At 37.2% G+C, this 14,189-nt stretch overlaps 1 protein-coding gene across 1 annotated transcript in view; it reads right to left on the reverse strand.

Moving 5' to 3' along the window:
- ZNF804A (zinc finger protein 804A) overlaps positions 1 to 14,189 on the reverse strand; it is a 263,923-nt gene that overhangs the window by 234,442 nt on the left and 15,292 nt on the right. The gene's annotated exons all lie outside the window — the stretch shown is intronic.

The raw sequence follows: 14,189 nt of genomic DNA on the forward strand, positions 1-14,189 counted from the left end.
ACTGGGGGAATGCTCCAGAATCTGAAACTTCTGAGTATCTTTTGACTTCATGGCAGTGCGGATAGTTGGATTGGGTGTGATTCAGAACAGTGTTGTCCATATGGGGCACCACTACCATCCCCCTTTCCCTGCACACATCAGCACAGGGAAAGGGGGATGGATCATGCCTATATTGCAGCCATCATGACTCCTAGCCATCCACAGAGCTCTATGAGACCTTCTGGCCATTGCAGATAGTGATACCCATTCTGGCATCAACAGAGCAATTCACATGACCAAGAAGAAGGTGGGGAGATCAGCTCCCCCCCCCCCTTCTTCCTGATCACATGGGCACCTCCCACAATGGCCAAGAGCTCACACAGAGCTATGAGGCTGGCTGGGAGCAGCAATGGTGGCATGTTGCTGCAAAAGGTATATATAGTGACCTCTGAGGCCAGTTCAAAGCATTTCTGGTCCAAGTTGGACCCGGATTTTCCAGCCAATGTAGGCACAACCCAATATTTAGTTGCTTTTAACTATTCAATTTATAAAAAGGGGTAACTCATTATATTAATTGTTATACTGCTCACTACCTTTCCTTAACTTTCTGTTATCTTTTTGGAAGAAAAGGCCCTCTGTATTGCTTATATAATGTCATTTGAAATAGTCCTGTCAAAATGGATATATTCTAAAGATAACCTTTAAAAGAAACTTCTGACATAAACTAAAAACTATTATTTCTCACATCATTCAAGTAGTGTTCTTACTCATTTTTATTGTTAAAATGTGCCTTCATTGCATTCTGTTCTCCCTCAAGCTCAGTGCTGTTTTTACCATTGTGCTTTACTCATTGGCTAGGAGAGCCCATCTTCCTGCCAAAAAAAAATTTTATGATGGCTTTTGCTACCATTTTACACACGGCTTTTCATGATGGGCATCAGAATTCTAGTAAAAATGAAAGAATTAAGGTGGGTCTTATAGATCTAATGTTTTCCCATCCTGTCTTAATATATAAAACATAAGAATCTGAATTAATCTGGTATTAAAATTAGTATTTAATGGGAAAGTTAACCTAAACATATATCCCCTGTGAAGTACAGGAGCAGCTTTATTCTCATTGTGTATTTTCTTGTAAGCAGCAAGACCACCACACAGGAGGCTTCAAGAATTTGTGACATTTTGGTTGGAATCAATGTAGAAGCATGATACTCCACTTTAGAGAAACAGACATGTTCTGCTTTAAGACAGTGATGCCAGTGTATAGCTATTTAGCACTGAGGGAAAAATACAACATTTGCACTGTGCATAGTTTGAGTAAAGGAATTCTAGATGATCATGCTAATGTATTATTCCAGCAAATTGGACCACAATATGTAAGAAATCCACAAATCAAACACTTAAAAAACATTGCAGCTTTAAAAGCATAAACAAAACCATGATAATAATATGCATTATTAAATATCCTAGAATAAAAAAGCAAGTATTTTTTTTCCAACAAATAGTAGTAGAAACATAGATATGAAATAATCTATTTGAATAAAGGCATTTTTCATTCACTTCTGAAAGACAAAGGGAGATAGTCCATGCCAAAACTTTGGGGCTGCTACTAAGACAGTCCTGCTCCCCAAGCTTTGCACTAGAAATCTGGATTCATACCTTTCTTCTAGGCCTGGGCGGTTTCGTTCGTTAATTTTGTAATTCATTAAATATTCGTTATTTTTTAGCAATTACAAAACGATTACAAAACGTATTTTCAAACCCGGAAGTGTTTTTAAATATCGAAACAGCATCCTCCATCTTTTTTACGGGCTTCCGCCCGTTTCGGAAATGACGTTTTAGGGATGGAGGATGCTGGGTGCGCCGGGAGCCAATCCGGCGCTCCCAAGCACCGTGGCTCATTGTTATTGGGCGGGCTGCCCTTTAAAAGCGGCTCCGCGTGGCCGCATTGCTCATTGCGAAGGAGACGGGAGGTGCAGGAGGGAGGCTTGATGGTTGGCTCTTGGCTGTTTGCTTGCATTCATTCATTCATTCATTCATTGCTTGTGCTTGCATTCATTCATTCATTCATTGCTGGGAGCAGCGGGGAGGCTTTGCCCTGTTTTCGCCCCACAACAGGGTAGGGCAAGCATTTTGTTAATTTTCCATTTTTAAATATTTCTGAAAAATATCTTTTTCTTTTATTCTTATAAAAATTCAAAAAATATTCTAAAAAAAGAAAAGACCCTTGTGTGCCTGTGTGTGAGAGTTTGTCCCTGTCCTGTGGCTGTGTTCACTCCACAACAGGGCAAGCATTGTTAATTTTCCATTTTTAAATATTTCAAAAAATATTTATAAATAAATATTTCAAAAAAAATCAAAAAATATTCTAAAAACGAAATTAACGAAATTAACGAAATTTCGTAAATACTGAACTTTTTCAAAGGAAAATTTTGTAATTATTTTAAATATCGAAACGCAAAACCCCCCCAAATACAAATCGATTTTAGAAACAAATGTTTGCATTGTTACCCAGGCCTACTCTCTTCCTTTTGGCTTTTCACCAAGCCCCAGGCTGTGTTTCTTCTTTGGTTTTAATCAAGGACATGTTTTATAAAAAATTGTTAGCTCAGTTCTGGAGGCTGCTGTGGTGGAAGCCAAATTTCAGAGGGAGCTTCATTATGAACAAGCCTATAATACAAATGTGTTGATTTTATGTGAGCTTTCTCTGTTAAATAATCTAGTTTCCTCCCCTTACAGCACATGTTGATTAAATCAGTATAGATAGTACTCCAGAGTGTAAAGTGCATGGTGCCATAGCTGTGGATAGAATTTAAATACCATTGACCTCAGTTAGCAAAGCCAGTAAGGAAGAATATGGGAGCTATAGACCAAAAGTATCTGAAGAGCTGCATTCATCCAAAGCTGTAAATGCATATTTTGGCTGAGATTCTACACATGTCCACTGGTATAAGTAAGTGGGAGGAGGAGATAATGCTGGTAGCTATAGCAGCAAGGAAAAGAAGAGAGAGGAAGCAGTGGTGGAGATGAAAAGAAGAGTTAGCTGTTAATATTTGGAGTGATCCAAAGGCCAGGAGCCTATTGCACAGGTTTAGGAGTCATGCAATGTTGTTGAATTGAATGTAGCCAACACAGTCATTGGAAGTGGCAGGTCAATAACATCTTGGGGGTCAAATAATTCCCATCTCATTCACATGGCAACCAATTATGCAAGACATTTGGTACTCAGGGAAACAGCAATTGGAACAGGGGGAGGTAGCCTGTTTCTTGGATACCAAGCTTTTTGGGGTTCTTTTAGAGCCATGGCAATGTGAGGTGGATGGTTTGAAATTTGCCTATTCTTTGCCATTCTGGAACCAAAACAGGTGCTCAAGAGACAGGTGTCTCAGGCTCCTTCCACGCAGCTGTCTAAAATCCACATTGAACTGGATTATATGACAGTGTGGACTCAAATAACCCAGTTCAAGCAGATATTGTGGATTACCTGCCATTATATTCTGGGTTATATGGCTGTGTGGAAGGGCTCTCAGTTGCCACGTCTGCTCTTTGAGCAAATGCAGAGTGATAAACCACTTGTTGAATTCAATGATGTGTGATTGACATGTTGCTTTGACATAAGATAAAATCATGTAACTCCACAGAAGTGGCTGAACTGCAATGACTAGTATTCTGAACCACTGGTCATGCCAGTTAGGATTGCTGGCTGTTATGGCCCAAAAATATTTTGAGGGCTCACAGGTCCCTTCTACACTGCCATATAATCCAGATTGTATTATTTGCTTTGAATTGAATTATATGAGTCCACACTGACATATAATCCAGTTCAAATTGGATAATCCGGATTTTATATGGCAGTGTAGAAAGGGCCACGGTCACCATTTCCCCCACCCTTTGCAAAGATCCTTGCCTTTCTGCCACCTTTCTATGATCTTTGGTTAACCTCTTAAGTATGCTATGGTTAAACATATGAACAACCATTAAAACGATTCTTGTTTCTCTTATCTCCCCCCCCCCTTCAATTCATTTTGTACACACATGAACTAACCACCAAGAGATATATCATTCCATTTTTGTTTTGCTATTTTCCTTCCCTCTTGAGAAGAAGATCAAAAAGAACATGTAAATCAGAAATAGAGTAGGGGGGTCAACAAAGTAAAGTACTCTAAGAGGATCTTTTTAGCTTTTTAAGAAAACATTTCAGATAATAAATAAGTACTTTCTCCTTGACTACATGTAGTGGAAGGGAGGAATGCAGTCAATGGTATCTGATCACAACACTGCTCTCAGACTTTTCTGCCTTATTCCCTTTTCACACACATCACAAAGTGCTCTCTAGTTCTCACCTTTTCTCTCCTCTGTAGCACTTCTAGCAATTAGTGCAGAATAAATTTAGAAACATCAGAAGCTAACCAGACATGATATTAAGTATAAAGATCATGCCCTGATTTTTTTTCTTCCTACTTGCAAATAGATTGTAAACTATGGAGAAAGAAAGAAGGTGAATTCTGCACAGTAGGTATGGTTGCTTATTTTGTCTTTCATTTGCCTTATAAGTAATCATCATACACTGTGCAAATCCATTATATGTCTTTGAACTGTGGAGAAATATTTCTAATTATATTTCAGAAGCACAGTTTTATGCACTTAGCCTTTGGTTATACGTCGGATCAGTTGAATTCCCTGATAGTATCATATCCTTGATAAAGATTCTGAGATTCAATATTCTGGACTAATTGGCTGGCAATGCCATAAGGCACAATGAGGCAGTTGCCTCAGGCAGATGATTTAGTATGTTAGGAAAGGGCAGCAAATAATTGTTTTATTTCTATTGTCAGGGTAGTGAGAAGGTGATTGGGAGCTTTCATACCTTGAATATCACAGAACTTATCTAACCTTGTGTATTGAAAATCTTTTTATTGATGGGGTGGGGCAAACAGGGACACCTTTTCCTGTAGTAACACATTCTGGGCCAACCCTGATATTAGGGCTATTGTTAAAAATGGGCAGTGATTTGACTTCTAAAATGTATTTAATTATGCCACTTTCCAACCTGTTTTTAAAATATGCAAGTGCAATGAAGGTTCAATATAGCACTTTACTTTGTGGATTATTGTTTGTTTATGTAAAAGTCCCATTTTGTAAAGGCCAAGTATCTAGAAATTTGAACAGTAGCACTCATGTGGGGTAGTAAACTGCAATGACTGCTTTCAAAGTCTCATGCATTTTGAGAAAGATTACAAAATCACATTTATGCTGGAGACCACAGTCATAACCTTCATTAGACCTCATTGTGTAAATATTTTCATCATAAAATGCTATATTTTCCAGTAGCTCAAATGAGTGGAAAATTCACAACAACCGGTGGAAGGCAGCATTAGGCTCTCCATCTCAAAAGGTTAGCAATATCAGGGTTTCGGATCAGGAAATCTCCTTTTCACAATGTGTTGCAAACTGTACTGGCTGCTCCTGTTTCTAAGTCTACTTTCTAAAATTTGATGGCCTTGGTCCAGTTTGCTGTGAGTGTGGTACTCATATGCAGAGGGATCTCACAGGGCATAAAAACACAGAGTGTGTCTCATACTACAGTTCCAGCATGATGTTAAACCTGGACCTAAATCTTCGCTCATCAATGACATTTGTTGTCTGATCCTTTTCTTTCTATAATGACAACAAAATCCTCTTTCTAAGTGATACAATGTAACACTCTTTTCCTAATAATGATACATGGCAGCTACCCTCCCCCCCCCCACACACACACACACCCAAACTTCTCCAGAGGAGTGTATCTGTCTCACAATACTATCCAAAAATTATGAAAGAAATTCTCACCCCGCCCCCTACAAACACACATTTCTTGATCACAAAACTGAGATCACAAAGTTTAGCACTAAAACATTAATGAGGTATAACACACAAGGAAGGTGAAGCTACAGATTCAAATACCACTTCTCGTTTCCCTCCTTCTGATCTAATTGAGTGCAAATTATTTTTGCACTTTGGCCTCAGTAAGCTAAAAGCAAAGGGAGAAAGAAGAGAGAAATAGGAAGACATTTGAACAGCAGCTGAAAAAGTGGGGCAACAGGATTAATGGGGACTGTTCAATTCATCCCTTTCTACCACCATAATTTTTTGTAAAGTCAATGGGTGACACATTCAATGTAAAAAAAAAATCATGGACAAAAAGTGAAATGCTCTTTTGTGTTTCCAACAGGTTACTCTTATTTTGTCTTCATAGGATACCCTCTCCTCCCAATGCCTACAGTCAAAAATCCCCATGTAAAGAAATATCCCTCTCCCTACTCCTTCCCCAAATATAAAACAAGTTCAAACTGCAATCAGTTTTAAGGCAGAGATGCAGGACTGAAATTATCTATTCGAAAGATTTTCAGCAGCAGGTTAAAAATAGATACAAGAACAGATACCTAGCACCTAACTATTATTTTCATTTTTTTTAAAAAAAAAACTCCATCTCCCTTTAATGACTGACAATTACTTTAAGTATGTGTGTGCATATGCTTGTGCATGTGTGAGAGAATAGCTATTAGCAAGATAGTTATATTTTGCATAGAGTTAATGCATTATTGAGTTATCACAGCCACATGGTATCAGAACACTGAATAGTTCCATTTTCAAACCTCACCCGCTGTTTCATTTTTCATGTGCTTAGGCAAAGTTAAAAATGTGCAAGGTGGAAAAAAGGAGCAAAGTAGCAACATTTTTTTCTGTCAAGCAAACAACATCTGGCCCAGCCATTATAAAATGCTCCTGGGCCATTCGCACTGGAAGATGAACTTGTGCTCAAAGAATAGGTGCTGCTTGTAGCCTTGGTGTCTACAACTGCAGTAAAAATGCTGACAGTACACAACATGAATAATTTATAACTGCTCTAGTGCTTATGAGGCACCATACCCAGCAGCATTGGTTAGTCATTGATTGCACAGAGATAAAGCCACAGTAGCTGCTTTGCAGTCTTGAGTTAATGCTTTACATCCATCTGTCAGCATGACAGGAAATGATGGGGTGACACAAGGAGGGAATAACACTCTTCACAAGATTCAGTTAGTGTCTCTTCTGTTCAAAGTGGTTCACTTTAGGGAAGACTTTAAGGAAAAGCCCTCTTTTCCTTTGGCTTTCTCTCATACATCACACTTTTATCTACCTGTCCCTACTACACTTTTGTTATCATTACACCATATGCATGCCTGTAAACCTAGGTGAGGCAGCCCAGATAAAAATGTAAAGAATATTCTTGAATTGTCTCAACTTCAGTGAGAAAGGTAAAACTGCAATGAAATTGTTTTTTCAAAACTTGAGAGGGAGAACTGTAAACATTGTATTTGGACATGCTTCTAATTTTTGTTAAATAATGCTCTATATTATGGAGAGAGGGCTTCAAATTTTTGAAAAACTAATTCAGAAATCCACAAAAATATTTGTAATTTTATATAACATGAAGAAACTGAATGGATGGCTGATAGATGAATATTACATTCAAAAATACATTTTGTAAACATTTCTATCAAGCCCTTATTATTCCGACAGAGATGACATCCAGAACATTGTATTCTCCCTTTCCTGCTTAGTCACCAATATATGTGAGCTCTTTTAATTCCCTCCTTGTGTATCTTTGTAAAATCTTCAAACTGGTTTTATTTCTTTAAAAAATCAGACATCAGTTAAAGAAAACAAGATGCTGCAGATTGGGGTCTTAAGGAAACAGCAATGCTATGGGATGACTGGGGCCAATTGTCAACTGCATTGCAAAGCAGTTGGTTATTTATTTATGGTATCGGGAGCGAACCAAGAGTAGCTGCCACAATCTATGTTGAACTAGTAGTTGAGACTTGATAAGATATTCATTGAAAAACTATAGCAAAATATGCTGCAGGGCCTTCCAGAAAAACAAGGTTTTTGCCGTTTAATAAACTTTTCCCATGTTTTTATGATAGAACCAATTAGGAAATGGCATTTATAACCCAGAAACAAAAGTAGTGTTACATAGTGCAATTAAAAGCTTTTCAGTTAAAGAGGCATCTGATAGTTATTGGGTTGTGGGGAGTCTTTTTGATGCTATTTTGTCTTTTCATGGCTTATTATTATTAAGTGACATCTCCAGCTCATCCCCTGTTTGGATATCAGCCAGCACGTCAACGACTTAAATCAAGAAATAGTTTTCTAAGATCTACAGAGACACTCGCTGGAACACCTCAGCAAGCGAGAGTCCAAAAGTGGCAGGCTCAAACCCAGAACCTCAACCAATGGCTGATACCAAATGAGTAGGGCTGGGCAACCACGGAAAAAATTGTTTCTAAACTCGATTCGTTTTTAGGGGGGTTTTGCGTTTCGATTTTTAAAAGAATTCCGAAATTTTTCTTTAAAAAAGTTCGAAATTTACGAAATTTCGGAAATTACGAAACAATTATGAAACAATTACGAATCGATTACGAATCGGTTCGTTAATGGTGGACGCGACCGCGCAATACGCTAAAAAAACCTCCAAATGGGACAGGGGGAACTTCTGAAGCTTACCTCTCCCTCTGTTGTTGACTATTGGTGTGATAATTTTTTTATCACTGATAAAACAAACAACGACTATAAAACTTGCACCAGACATGCGGAAATAATAACAAAACGATTTCGAAACGATTTCGAAACGATTTCGAAACAATTACGAAACAATTACGAAATGAATTGAAAAATTCGTTTGGATTTTTAGTTGCTCCTGAATGGTTCACTATCGCTTCGTTATCAAAAAAATAATGAATTAATAACGAATTACGAAATTAACGAATGAAACCGCCCAGCCCTACAAATGAGATACCACCCAACAGAACTATCAGCATTGCTGGCATGAACAAAGGTATAAAAAGGTCAACATTGCCTTTACCAATAATAAACCCAGAAGAGTTACTATGGTAGAGAGCAACAGCTGATACAAACCATGGGCCAATGTAATCTGGAAGTTAAATGTATCTGGTGGTTTTTGTCACATTTGAGAATCCAACTGGAATAGGAAAAGATGTTTAAATAAACAAGAATCTATAAACATCTCATTGGGCCAGATATGTCAACTGATTATGTTAGGGGGAAAAACAAGTGAAGAAATAGATGTCAATCTAATATAGAAAAATGCTGTTGATAAAGGATGTACTGTTCAAAGTTGACAGCCAAGACATGTCTGACAGAGATAGACTATGCTGGAGAGAGTTTCTGTTCTCACTAAACTATGCTAAATAGATACATTTGCCATTCTGCTAGGTCTAGTAATGGATGCTGCTAGATATAGCAATGCTAAGGGATATTAATCCCTGGAAAACTGTGTGTTCACAGGTATCTATTTCAAGATGTATAGATGCACAACAAAAGAGAGCATTCTTTAGCATACGAATGTCTGAGCTATATTTTTAAGATGGTAATGTTGCACTATGTGTTAACTACAAAAAAGTACTAGAGCAGTGATTATCAACCTGTGAGTCCCCAGGTGGCCTACAACTCTCAGAAATCCCAGCCAGTTTACCAGCTGTTCGGATCTCTGGAAATTAAAGGCCAAAACATCTGGGGACCCACATGTTGAGAACCACTGTACTAGCGAGAGGCAAAGATAAATGTTCCATCCTTATAGAATTGTAATGTAACAAATGTAATGAAAGTGATGTGTCTATATTCCTACTTATGGGGAGTGTGCATGTTTAGGTGTCAAATATTGAAACCTAAATATGCACACTCCTCTTAAATAGGAATACAGAATAATAGAGAACCTGTTCATTCTCCTTTAAAATTTCTCAAGATTCCATTACTTAAGTATGTTGATGTGGAGTTTTCATGTTGCCTTTGACTGTCTAGATTTTGTTGTGATAATAAGTTGAATGCCCATGTGTCCAGAAGAGATGTTAAATACAGATTTTACTGACAAATGGAAATTCCACAATGCCTCTATCTAAGGAGACAGTGTGGGGAACCACACTGGTTTAAATATTAATATACAATGTATGTGCATCTATGTAGTTTTAGTGCTCATCTGACATAATCATTTCTTTATTTTAAAAAAGGGGGTATTCAAAATTTTACTTACATGATTAAAATAGTATTAATAGTTACATACTTAATTATTCCAAAAATATTTTATGCATTGTACATAGAACATTCATTATACATCATGGATATTTTCTTGACATCCCAAGTTATTCACAACATGCTAATATTAAGATGCCAACACTCTATAAATCAATCACTTATCTTGGCTTTAAAAGCATTTAATATTTTGCACTATTTGAATTGCTAATGTTTGTAACACTCATGTTTTCGTTCCCTGTATGAATATATTTGCACATCCAACACCATTTGGATGGTGGTCGAGCAATACAGACAAATTTGACAAAATGCTACATGCAGAATGGACTGACAACAGGCAGCCTGAACAACAGATGGCATTTTTCTGAAGGCCTCTATGAACCAAAGCTTAATGGAATTTGAATAGAAACAAGTTATACTACTGAAGTTGGAGTGTTAAAATTGCTTCTAAAATTAAAAATGGACCTACACATTTAACAAAATATTAGTAGTTTACAAATACCACAAAATTAACGAGACAGAAATAGAGACAGAAAAAAAAATAGGTTGGGTGAGCATTTTCCTTCAGAATTATTAATTTCATATCACAGATCAGTAATACTACGTAAAATACTAATCTTGTCTTAAAAATGGAAGCATTTTTGATGTGGGTGATATATTTTTGAGGGGAAAATGTACACAGATCCCACACCATACAATATTTTGCAGATGAAAAGTAGTATATATATAGCCAAGCAACATCAGCGTTTGGCCAAGCTAGAAAAAAAAATAGGATGGAAAAACACATAAGCAAGGACAGATTATAGCGTTTTGCTTTTGCTTGATCCTATGGAGAAGGGCAAAATCCCAGCTAAACCACTTTTCTATTCCCTACTCAGGTGAATTCAAACTCATTTTGCACTTTGAAATAAGCTAAGGACAAAGGTAGGAAATGGGAAGAGAATTGAAATATTGGGATATTTTAGAGGCATTTCGAAAGTAGATAAAACTGTAGAATGACAGAAGATTAGGCTTGTCCCTGCCTAATTGGGGAAGGTGGAAGGCATGAAAATCATGCAGGAAATGGAAAGGCTCACAACCCAATAAGAACATTAAACAGAAATGCCATGGGATTTCTCATAAACATAAGAACAAGATGATAGATTTCCACATCCTTAGTTAATTATTTTAATTAAAGAAAGATGATAATTTTAGTTTTTGGAATTTTGAAGGACGTATACATGTCTATCTTTCTAAGTCGTGAGTGAACAGTAGATTACCAATGTACATTTGTTGATCTGTAGATCAAATTAGAAATGCTTTCAGCATCCATAAAGGTGAAGCAAAATGCTTTAACAGAAATGTTTGAAAATAATTTTAGGGGTAAGACATTTCTTAAACAGTGTAGATAAGATCAAAAGAAAGGTATAGAAATAATGAGTTTAAGCACATAATAGCGGGAACAGATCCAACAAATTTTAATGCTGTGTTGGCATACTTAACTTTTTTTAATCACACCATATGTTTTCGAATTTCATTATTTAAGGACATAACAGCAGATGTTTGCAAATATTTGATTTGAGGTTTGCATAGCTCACAATGACCCAAAAACACCAGAAGATGCAGTATCAGCATACAAATATGCCACATCTCTTATATGTAAATCTCAACTTTTAGCCTTATTCATATATTTGCTTGACATTTCACAAAGAAAGGAACAGTGAGTGGTTTAGCAATTCTTGTCTCACTAAAAGTATTCAAATACAGTTTTTTGACCCGATTTTGGAATTAACTTACACTTCACAAAATTCACATATGGTTTGTGTGTACAAACCATCATATTCCACACAGCAAACAGGTGTTTTTTTTTTTTTTGGACTATAATATTCCTGAAAAGAAATGTTTTCTGTGCCAGAAATGATATTTCCTGTACAACAAAAATGGTATCTGCACAGATCAAACATGTGTGAATTTAGTGCAAAACTTCAAAGTGCAAAGAATCTCATAAACCTGGGATTCTTCTCGTCAGGATTTCTTAATACTTAAAAAGCATTTGAGTTTGTGGGGGTTTTTTTAACCATGTTTCAAATATTTTTTTCATTTATACTAATTGTTTGCCAGATTTTTTTTTGTCGTGTCAGGAGCAAGTCGCTTCTGGTGTGAGAGAATTGGCCGTCTGCAAGGATGTTGCCCAGGGGATGCCTGGATGATTTGATTTTTTTATCATCCTTGTGGGAGGCTTCTCTCATGTCCCCACATGAAGAGCTGGAGCTGATAAAGGGAGCTCATCCGCCTCTCCCCGGATTTGAACCTGCAACCTGTCGGTCTTCAGTCCTGCCAGCACAGAGGTTTAACCCACTGCGTCACCGGGAGCTCTGCCAGATTACAGAATTGAAATTTGGGCCTTCTCCATAGAAAGCATGTGCTCAACCTTTCAGCTATGCCTGCTTTCCCTTTTATATGCAGAAGAAATTTTGTGTTGTACAGAATACTTTTTGAACAGACATTATATTTCTAATATTTCAAAAGAAAGCCTTTATTTTCTCATTCAGGAACACCCCATTTGTTTTAGATTAAAAAACAAACAAACAGTACCAGCTGCCGCCGCCCTGTGTACAAAACACATATAAGCTGTGAGGCCACAGAAATGTGCACACCTCACTGTAACTGTAAAACTAACAGATAGTGTCTCAAAAAAGGTGCCAGCTGTAAGGGGTTAGGTTTAAGTCCAAGCCTCTTCTGCCAGCAGCTATGGCAGAACCTTCCTTTGACAGCTGACATCAGATATCTGCCAGGGCAGCCATCTGCCAAATGAAATGCTCTGCTGACTAAAATCTACTAGCAGAAGAAGTAAAAAAGAGAGATGGAGTAGAAAATGGGCAGACCAAGGGAGGAACAAAGAAGAAGCAAACTTCCTTCAGCTGAGTGAATCAGTCACAATGCCAACACAAACCTAGGCCAACACAAGAGCAGTTCTCCTGTTTCCTCCTTAAGATGAGAAGGGTTTGGATGAAATACAGTTTCAGATGGCCCAGAACCGGCTCAGCTGGCCATTGGCTATCTTTGCCTGTTAGGATGATGAGCTTAGTTTGGCTCTTCTTATGGTAGGTCATAGCCAGCACTATGGTTTCCAGATTAATTGGATGGCTAATCACTGAAGCTTCTGTCTATCCCTAACCTCCAACAGCTGATACATCTTTGTGTTAAGATGACACTGCCTGTTAGTGTTGCACAATGAGAATGTAGTTACAATCATTACATTATTTAGGTATGTTTCAATTATTATAAAAGAAAGAAATAACTTCAAAGAACTCATTTTTCAGGCTCTGGAGGAGCAAAGCCATAAAGCCAGGTGTGTAATCTTGGCTCAATTGTAGTTATTTTCAATACAGGAAGTTTCATTTTATTATTAATCAATAATGCTCAACCAAAAGTAGCACTTAGTCTTACCAGTCATGTAATAGATTCCTAGTTGTTTTAAGAGCAACTCATTCTTATTAAAGTCTGCCAAGATGGACTTGTCTAGCTGAGCCTCTGGCAAAATGACTATAAATTAGGAGACCTTAATCTGTCACTACCTCTTTGAGAAGAATCATATTTAAAGGTCAGTTCACCTGCTAAAGTGTGTAAGAGCCACATGAGCCATGGTAGTAAATCCCTTCAATTTTGGTAGCAATTCTGAAGGACACTGTTGTGAATACTCCACAAATCAACCTGTCTGCTATTCATTTAACTAGCAAGACAGGTATGCCTTCATATATATGCTAGTATGAGATTAAAAATAGGAGAGAAATCCTCCATGGTGGATGTTTCTAAATTACAAGGGCATATTGTTAGATCTGACTTGTGTAACAGTAACAAAAGGGCAATATAGAACTTCCAGGCTTGGCATTCCCAAATCTCCCTTATTTTAAAACAGACAATCCTTCCTATGGAGTCATCATAGTTCACAATGTGAGATTTTCTCCTTGTCATAAAATTTTGTTTCATCCTGAATCATAAACTTATTGAGCGATTACAAGCATCATCCTGTTTCAATGTATCAGAGGCATCTTTCTTTCATTGCAGCTCAGGGCTTGTTTGTATCTGTAATTTCTGCAAAACTTGTTTTGTACAATAATAAACTATATTTGCATAATGAACACAATTTTATATAAAATAAT

The sequence above is a fragment of the Anolis sagrei genome, chromosome 1 (genome assembly GCF_037176765.1).
Source record: "Anolis sagrei isolate rAnoSag1 chromosome 1, rAnoSag1.mat, whole genome shotgun sequence".
Taxonomy (NCBI): Eukaryota; Metazoa; Chordata; class Lepidosauria; order Squamata; family Dactyloidae; genus Anolis; species Anolis sagrei.